We start from the raw sequence: 8800 nt of genomic DNA on the forward strand, positions 1-8800 counted from the left end.
TATTTTGCTTGATGATGTCACTTCCAGCTATGACATCACTTCCAGTGCGTCCTGGACAGATTGTCATTCTAAAACGTGGGTCCCAGTGTTAAAAGTTTGAGAACCACTGCAACTCAAAACAGACCAAACACGTCATGGCTTGTAATCCGTGATGGATTTTCCCTCCAAAATTTTGGAAATTGTGACTTTTAGAAATAATACCATCATGTTATATCCCATCTGATGCAGAATTTCATCCATTGCTTGTGGGGAAATATTCACTGCATTTATTTTCTGACCATTCATATTATTCATTTCATGTCATGACTACTACTATCTCTCAGTCTCACCTACCTGAGTTGCTTAGAAGGGTGGTAAAAAAAGTGAATCAATAAATTAATTGAGAATATAATTAATTAATAATATAATTAATAATAATTGATAATTGATTGTGTCATATGGGGTAACAAAAGTTTATGGGCCCCAGGTGCCAAATGACCTAGCTATGCCTCTGGGTGGGGTGTCAATTATCAATTATTTAATAGATGGCTATGCTTAGTGGTTTTCTTATTGATTATGAAATCCTTGAGTTTAAGAACCAACAATTAGCTTGCATTCAACGCACACAAAATGAAATAATAGACCTTCTTGATGTTTGAATATCCTGATCTTTTCATGCAGATGCTATCAGTATTTCTTTACTGTTTGAACACTAGAGTTTGGATGCGATGGGAAGGGTAAATCAAATACCTTGTCATTGATGTGGAACTCCTGTTTCATTAGTTTGCTTTAATGTCATTTTATCTGTGTGGTCCTTCTTAAAAAAGAATCTGGAATTAAAAAGTAGTAGGATATATGGATTGCTTCGCATTTCCATGTATGCTAAGAATCCCTGATTGATGAAAGTATTTGCCTGTTTTTGGCATCCACTCAACTCGCAGCTGAATTTCTGTTACGTTCAGCCTCTTATACCAAACTATTGAGATTGGAATTGAGAAAACAGATATTTCTGTTATGTTCAGCCTCTTATACCAAGCAATTGAGATTTCTGGCTGAAAGAACCTTGTTCCTTGAGAGCCAGCACAGAAGAATGGTCTATTAGGGCATCCAAGCCGAAGTAGCAGTTGACTGCCTACTTGTGTGACTCCTTGAGAATAGGTCCCAACCAGCCCTCCTGTTGACACTGGCACATCTCAGCTGGTTGGGGACCACCTACCATACCAGGTCAAAGAGCAGATCTAGGTGTTCAGGGAGTTGTAACTCATCCAATCAGATTAATTTGTGACCCTTGGTTTGAGAAGTTCGTCATTAAAACAGCTATTAGTTTACCAAAAGCACTCCCTTTCACCGAATGAGTGCATGAACTAGATCCACTTGGAACAGCCTGGATAGGAAATGTTGGGGGTGGGGGGGAACGGACTACTCAGTGAACTGCATCAGGAACTTGTTATACCTCCTCTTTGCATTTTAAACTTCTTGCCATCTTTGTCAAACATTTCCCCTTTAGACATTCCTACCTGTCTTGCTTTGATCTTTTGCATCTCTCCTTTCCCTTCAGTCTTTTAAGTAAGCACCAATCTGAGAAGCCTCATAGAATAGCTGGGGCTTTACTCAGGGCGAGGAAAAAAAAATCCCCTTAACCTGAGGAGACCTGCAGCCACCTCCAGATTGCATTGAATTCAGGGCATGCCATGCAGCCTGGCTGTGCCAACTTGGATGCAGATTGGGCTGCCCACCCCACATTTTTTGATACGTGAGCTTTTATTTCCAGGTTAGAGTAAATGTAGTCTAGCCTTATTTTGCACTAATAATGTTTACTTGGAAGTGAATTCGAGCTGCAATCCAATCTACTCTTACTTGGGAGTAAGTCCCATTTAAAAAATGCGGGTCTTCCTACTGAGAAACCAGTTAAAGAGTACACTATTCAGAATTTAATTCATTAGATCGCTCAGGGCGCAATCCTAACTGCCCCCTATGCTGGCCCAAGTTGCTTGGGCCGGCCTGGGAGGGTCTCAAAAGTGCCATAAAGCACATTTGTGTCTCCTAGGGAGGAAGCCAGGCTGGCAGTCTGAGATGCGTCGGCCTTCAGAGGCTGATGGAAGCCTCCACACCAGCTTCCCCCCAGCTCCTTGTGTTGGTTCAGATGAGCTGACACAAGGATTAAATGTAGGTGTGGGGGTGAGGAGGAAGAGGGAGGGAGGCATTCCTGGGCAGGGGGAGGGAGGGCAACAGGCAGCCCCGGAGGCAGGTGGGTGGAGAGAGGGAGTTACGCCAGATCCCAACCCCCGTCCCCAGGGAGAAAGCAGCAGCTTCAAGCCGCTCCACTTTCCTTGGATTTGCGCCACCTCCTGAGGTGGCACAAGTCCAAGAAGACCCATTGTGGCCAGCAGCCCTTACCCAAGCGTAAGGGGAAATGTTTCCCCTTGCCTCTGGCTAAGCTGCTGCTTGCCACAGTCCTGCGCTGGATACAGCGCAAGCCTCCTGGCTTGCCTGTTCCAGCACAAGTTAGGATTGCGCCCTCAGTTCCTAAATATTTTAAGATTGCAATCCTATCCCTGTCTATTCAGAGGCAAATCTCATTGTGTACAAAGGTGCTTACTCACATGTAGCCTAAATTGTTTAAGGCACAATCCTAAAGCAGTCTACTCAGAAATAAGTCCTATTGTGTTCAATGGGACTTACTTCCAGGAAAGTGAGGACAGGATTGCAGCCTAAATTATTTTACCAATTTAAATTATTTTAACAATTGTTTTTAATCGTAAATTAAAACAATCTTTTAAATTGTTTCATTGATTCTTTATGGTTTTATTTTAACTATTGATTTTAGTGTTTTGTTTTTTATGTGCTTTGTCTGTTATACACCACTTTGGGTTTTTAGAAAAGCACTAAATAAATAAATAAATAAATAAATAAATAAATAAATAAATAAATACATATTTGGTAAAACTGTGTCCCCTCTGAAACTGGGAAAAATTTTTCCCCCAAAAAAATTATTGTTAGGATTATAAACTCCAGGGATCAAAAGTATCAGGCAAGGCTTTAGAATTGAGCATGCCCTTTTGTCTGTTGCCACACACGCCTGTGTTTTCTAACAATACAATATGCATTTTTCATCAAAGTTACTGTTTCCTTTGTACGTAAGTGCTACAGAAAGATTCCATCAATCGGTTAGTTCATCAGGTTTGGGTGCATTTCAATTGTGAGAGATCCAGATCTTGTCTTTTTACAAGCTCCTGCTTTCTTCTCTCTTTGAATGCCAGTTTAAAATAAGTGTAAACATATTTCCATAAACAACCTGCTTCCGATCCACAGTGTGAAATCTACTGTCATTGTCAACTCATCTCTAATTCAGCGGTTTGCAACCATTATCAGCGACAGGAAATTAGCATTTTTAGTACTATTACCCCTACTAAAACATAAAGAGAAACTTACTGATACAAGAGACGACTCCGTCGTGGAGTATGCCTAAGGTCTGACAGATATCTACGATGACGTATGAGAGAGAGAATCCCACCAACCACAGCTTCTCCTGGCCTGTACAAGTTGTCTTGGCTGGTTCTGTCATAACTACACCTGCGATTAATGTCTTCACACATAACTCGAGGGGACTGCAGCAGCAAGTACAGCAAAGATAACCATCTGGGTGCAACTGCACCCCCAAGCAGGTCACAGCTGCCAGCCTCCATTCCAACCTCCTCTCTCTTTTTCAGTGGCTCCCACAGTAGGAATCCCTTTCAGATCACTCTGCTGCTCTGTTCTCTCCTAGGTATTGATTCAGTTTATTGCCAATGCACTATATTTATGTATCTATTCATAAGTCTTCATTTTTTCCTTCTGTAAATTGGTTTGCAAAATTAACAGAAGAAGAGCTAAGAAGTTGTTAAATAAAAACTTTTCTAGAATTTCACACAGTTCTCCAAAGAATCACTGAGGAATAGAATTTATTGAGATAGAGCTGCCACCAAAAGTTTCTGATTGTTTGATGGACTAAACATTTAAAGAAAAAATACAGATTGAAGCCCAGTCTCCTCTCTGGATCTCAGCTCTGACTTCTGCGTAGAACTGCTTTCTGAATGTAGCTACGCATAATTTTATTCTTCTGGATGTTTTCTGCCAGTTGCAAGAAGGAGAAAAATTATTAGTTGTGCTTTGATAATTACACATTTGTCAAGACCTCCCTGATGGGAATTGTTGTTTGTCTGAATGTTACTGGGGGAAAAAAAGGTTTGAAAGATTTCATGAACTCTACTTGCTGCTCCTCAGAGAGGCAGTAGTGGGAAAAGTTAATTTCTGCTGATGACTGAGCATTTGCACATGTCATTTACCAAATGTTGCATTGATTCTAACAGTGCAATCCAAAGCATTTCTGCTCAGAAGTATATCCTACTATGTCTAAGGACCCAATCCTGTCCTACTTTGCAGGGCTGATGCAGTTGTATCAACAGGGCATTCTTCAGTGGTGTAGCTGTCATGAACGTTTTTTCAAAGTAAGGAAACATTTACCTCAGGACGGCATTGCAGCCATATCGGACCTGCCAAGTTGGATGGGACTGGGCCCTAATACACCCAGAAAAGTGTGAATCCAATTGTAGCCTAATTGCCTGAATACTGACACAATCCTATCCTTCCCTCACCTTGCCGTAGCAGCTGCCACCCCCACAAGGCCTACACGTGCAACACCTCCAGGCCCACCACTACAGGTGAGCAGCATTCAGAGCCATTTGGAAAAATGACTAAGGCCGGGATTGTACATTCCCTGTGTGATGAATGTCCAGTTTTCCCCCCACTACTTTTGCTTCTCTTATTTATTTTTGGACTCTTTGAACCCCCCCCCCCATGAATCTCAGCACTGGTTCAGGAGCCTAAGAGCTACTGGGACATCTTCTTGTTGCAGACTTTGTCTTTTGTTTGAGGTGCTGTTGCCCTTTGTTTGAAGTGTTGAGTGTCCTTTGGCTGAGGTGCTACCAGCCAGCCATATGCTCATGCTGTTTGGAGTTCCTCTTCATTTCTGGAGCATCCTACTGAGATCATCAGTACCAACCACCTGGGAAACAAAGCCTGCCTGTCTAGGGTGGGATGGAGGGTTGGGGACAAACTACTTCCATCCCTTTTCTTACCTTACCTTTGGCTGCTCTTGGCACAGCCCCCTGCTTTCCACTGGATCTGTTTCAAATGATCAGGAAGAGAGGACCATGCAAGTCAAAGTGAAGCAGGGGAAAGAGGAGGACAAAGGGTGAGACAGACGCAGCCATAGATGGGTTCCCCCCCTTCTTTCTCTTATGACCATTGCCTGGATGCTCTGCGTGCCAGTGAGTGGAAGTGAATCAGAACACTGATTGGAAAAGCTCCATTGGTGGTGGGCTACAGGCAGGGTGGCCACATGCAATGGAGGACAGAGTGCCTTTACCTTTAACCATTGTATAGAAGAGGAAAAGAAGAGCATGTTCAGCTTTTTGAACTCCTCCCTGTTAGGCTGCAGCTGCCAAATTTGCTTTTTCTACACAATTTTTAAAGGTAGACGCACTCTGTCCTCCATTGTGTCTGGTAATCTCTGGCCGCAGGGAACAGCGCATGGATACGGAATGCAGCGGATCCCTTCTCCATTCACTTGTGAACTTGACTCTCAACACAAGCCTTTCAGGCAGCTTCTGCAGCAGTTTAGCCCCGACCTAAGTCCTTTTATTTTTATTTTTTTGTTTAAATGGGTGGGATATATATGCCACTGTTTGCAGGGAAAATGAAATTGATCTTCCCCCCCCCCCCCCAACAACACCGGTAGTTTCTATTGCTTGAATGAATTTTGCCTGAAGTGAAATTTCAGTGTAGGTTTGAGGTGGTCTTAAATGCCAATTTGACGTTCTCCATAACTGGGCTCAAGGTTCAAAGATTCTCACTTTTGTGGAAAAAAAGCCCACAAAGTAGGCCACCTCAGAATGTCAGATGCAGGGGAGGGCACCAGAATGCAGGTCTCTTATTACCTTGTGCGCTCCCTGTCAGTTTTGAGTTCTGAGGGAAGCAGAACCACAGCTTACAAGTTGGTTCAGGGAGCAGGTGTTGAGTGCTGAGTCAGCAGAATAAGCAGGCACCTGGGACTGACACACCCTGATTGGCTAAGCCGACTACATAAGGTTAGTCTGCTGGAGCTTCCAGTGCAGCAGTAGGGGAGTTGATGGAGATAACTGTTGCCAGTGACTGAGGAGGCTGGATACTGTATGTATATGTTATTACTGACTTATGGACTGAACCTTTGACTGTGTATTATTGGAAACTGATTTGGATTTGTTATACTTGGACTGACTGCTCTCCGTGCTGACTCTTGGACTGTTTTCTGATTACTCTGAATGTGATATCAATTGCTCAATACAACTGCTGAAAGTACTCTGCTGTATTTGATGTTTTTCTTGCATCCTGCTCACATTGGGACAAGACTGGGATCCTACACCAATCATCTCATAATTTGTAAAATAACCTTAACACTCCCTGGGGCATTTGGTGGGCCACTGTGAGATACAGGAACCTGTCATGAGAGAGTTTGGAGGAAGATCATTGGGCCATTGGGGGAGTGAGAGGGAGGACAGAACCTGTTCCATTCTTCAGTCAGCTGCTGTTTGAGTCGGATGTGTTTTTCCATTTCAGCTTGCGCTAATGCATTTTGTTTTGTTGTTTCTTTATCAACAATCACTTTTTTAAATGATTAAGAAAATGATAGTGTGTCTTGACAATTTTATTGCCTTGTCAGAGTGCTGTGAGATGAAAAAGGACAAAAATTTCTGTCCAATAGATTGGGCCATAAATTGAAATGTAACTCTTGGTATATCCTATTGTCATTTTTAAAAGTTTAGAGCGGTGCTCTTCAATCATTTTCTTGCCACAACCCTAATAAGTAAGCAAGCAAGTAAGTAAGTACATACATTGCATATGATATTGGGAACCCACTACCAATCTTGCCCCTGTTCCGGCACCCAATCCCTCCCCCGCCTTATGTAGTGGATGTGGCTAATCATGTAAAATAAATGGAAATGAAGTTTGAGCCATTTTTGTTCCTGTATGTGGCAGGCTTTGAAAGGTTGCTGCTATCTTGCAAATGAGGCTTTGTAACCTGGTTTAGAGCAAACAACATGGGATGTGTGACATGGCCTGCTTTGTCTATTGTTCAGCTCACAGCTGGTGTCCTTGCTGATTACACATTTTTTTAAGTCTACACTCCTAAAATGCAGTATAGGGAGGTGACATGACATCATGATGTTGCAGGATTTACACCATGATTTTGAGGGAGTAAAATGCTTAGTGGCCATAACTACCAACCCCTTTAAAAAGGCCTGCCACAGGGATGTCAAATTTCATACAGAGGGACAAAGTCTGCATTCATGCTGCCTGCTGAGGGCTGGAAGTGACATCATTAAGCAGATGATGGCCAGAAATGAGCACTTTGTTCTCACATAGAAACTCATTAGCTTCAAATGACAGAAGAGAAAAATCTCGTTCATATTGTCAAAATATGAGAGAGCCCAATTATTCTGAGAGGCCTTAATTATAACGGGGGCTGGAGAAATTGCTTCTGGAAGCCGCACCTGGCCTGTGGGCCTTATTTTTACACCCCCTGCCTACCATCTCTGTGGGTGCTTGGAACATGACATAAACAGCACTATCCACCTTCCTCACCCCCCCCACACACACACACTGGGAGGGGGGCGGTCACTGACAACTGGCAGCAAGAAGCTGACTTTAATATGGTTGCAGAAATTTTCATGTCTCCTGAAAATAATGTTACTCAGCCACAGTATGCATGCTGCATCCTGCTGTGGGGGGGGGGGGGGAGTTAGTCATTTGTTCCCTTGCTCAGGATAATCTTTCGCTGGCTGAACTGGTTTGTGGGGGAAAGGAGATTACGAGTTCTCGTGTTGCTGGTACTGTCCCCATCCCAGCCTCAACACACACCCCTCCCTGCCCTAAACTGCACCCCTTTCTCCCTCTCCCTGTCACTTTCTGCCCACCCCCTGCACTGGTGTTCTGGCACCACAGCCTTTCCTGGGGCTACTGGTGCATGGAGGTCAGTGCAGCACTGAGCAGGAGAAGGGTGGAAAGGATGTAAGGAGGGGGCATTTCTGGGTGGGGGAGGGTGGAATGGGGTGGAAGAGGATTGCGTGGAATCAGTGGAGAAGGCCACTGTTGTATCCTAACCCCTGACCCTGGCCTACAAGTCCTACATAGGGCTTCTTGGACTTGTGGAAGAGGGAAAGTTGCTCTCCCTCTGCTAAACATAAGATGAGCATATTTTTAAAGGTGCCTCTCTTCCCAGTTAGCAGGAGTATAGAAAAATGATATAGGGTGCAATCCTAACCAACTTTCCAACAGCAAGCAGCACAATTTTATAAGAGACCACGCCCCCCCTTTGAAGAAAACCCACCTCCATTTTGAGTGTTGCTTACATGCAAGTTTATGGGCCAAATGAAGGGGCCGTTTTCACTCTTCAAGTCAAGTGCCTTTGCAACCGCAAGCCTCAGAGACCCATGCAAATGTCCTCAGAAGCACCAGGTGGTGGAAGACCCAAGAACCCACCTTTCCATGAGGAAATGGAAAGGTTAACAGCATAGCTCAGCTTTTCTTTCGGGAGCTTTTTTGTGCCTCTGCAATCAGGTCCTAAGAGGCCGAATCCTTTCCAACTTTCCAGTGCTGATGCAGACCCAGTGTAAATGATAAACATTACCTTACTTTGAGGAGGCCTCCATAACACTCTCACATAACACCAGAACCAGGGGACATCCACTAAAATTGAGTGTTGGGAGAGTTAGAAGAGACAAAAGAAAATATTTCTTTACTC

This window comes from Tiliqua scincoides, chromosome 5, assembly GCF_035046505.1.
Source record: "Tiliqua scincoides isolate rTilSci1 chromosome 5, rTilSci1.hap2, whole genome shotgun sequence".
In the NCBI taxonomy this organism is placed as follows: Eukaryota; Metazoa; Chordata; class Lepidosauria; order Squamata; family Scincidae; genus Tiliqua; species Tiliqua scincoides.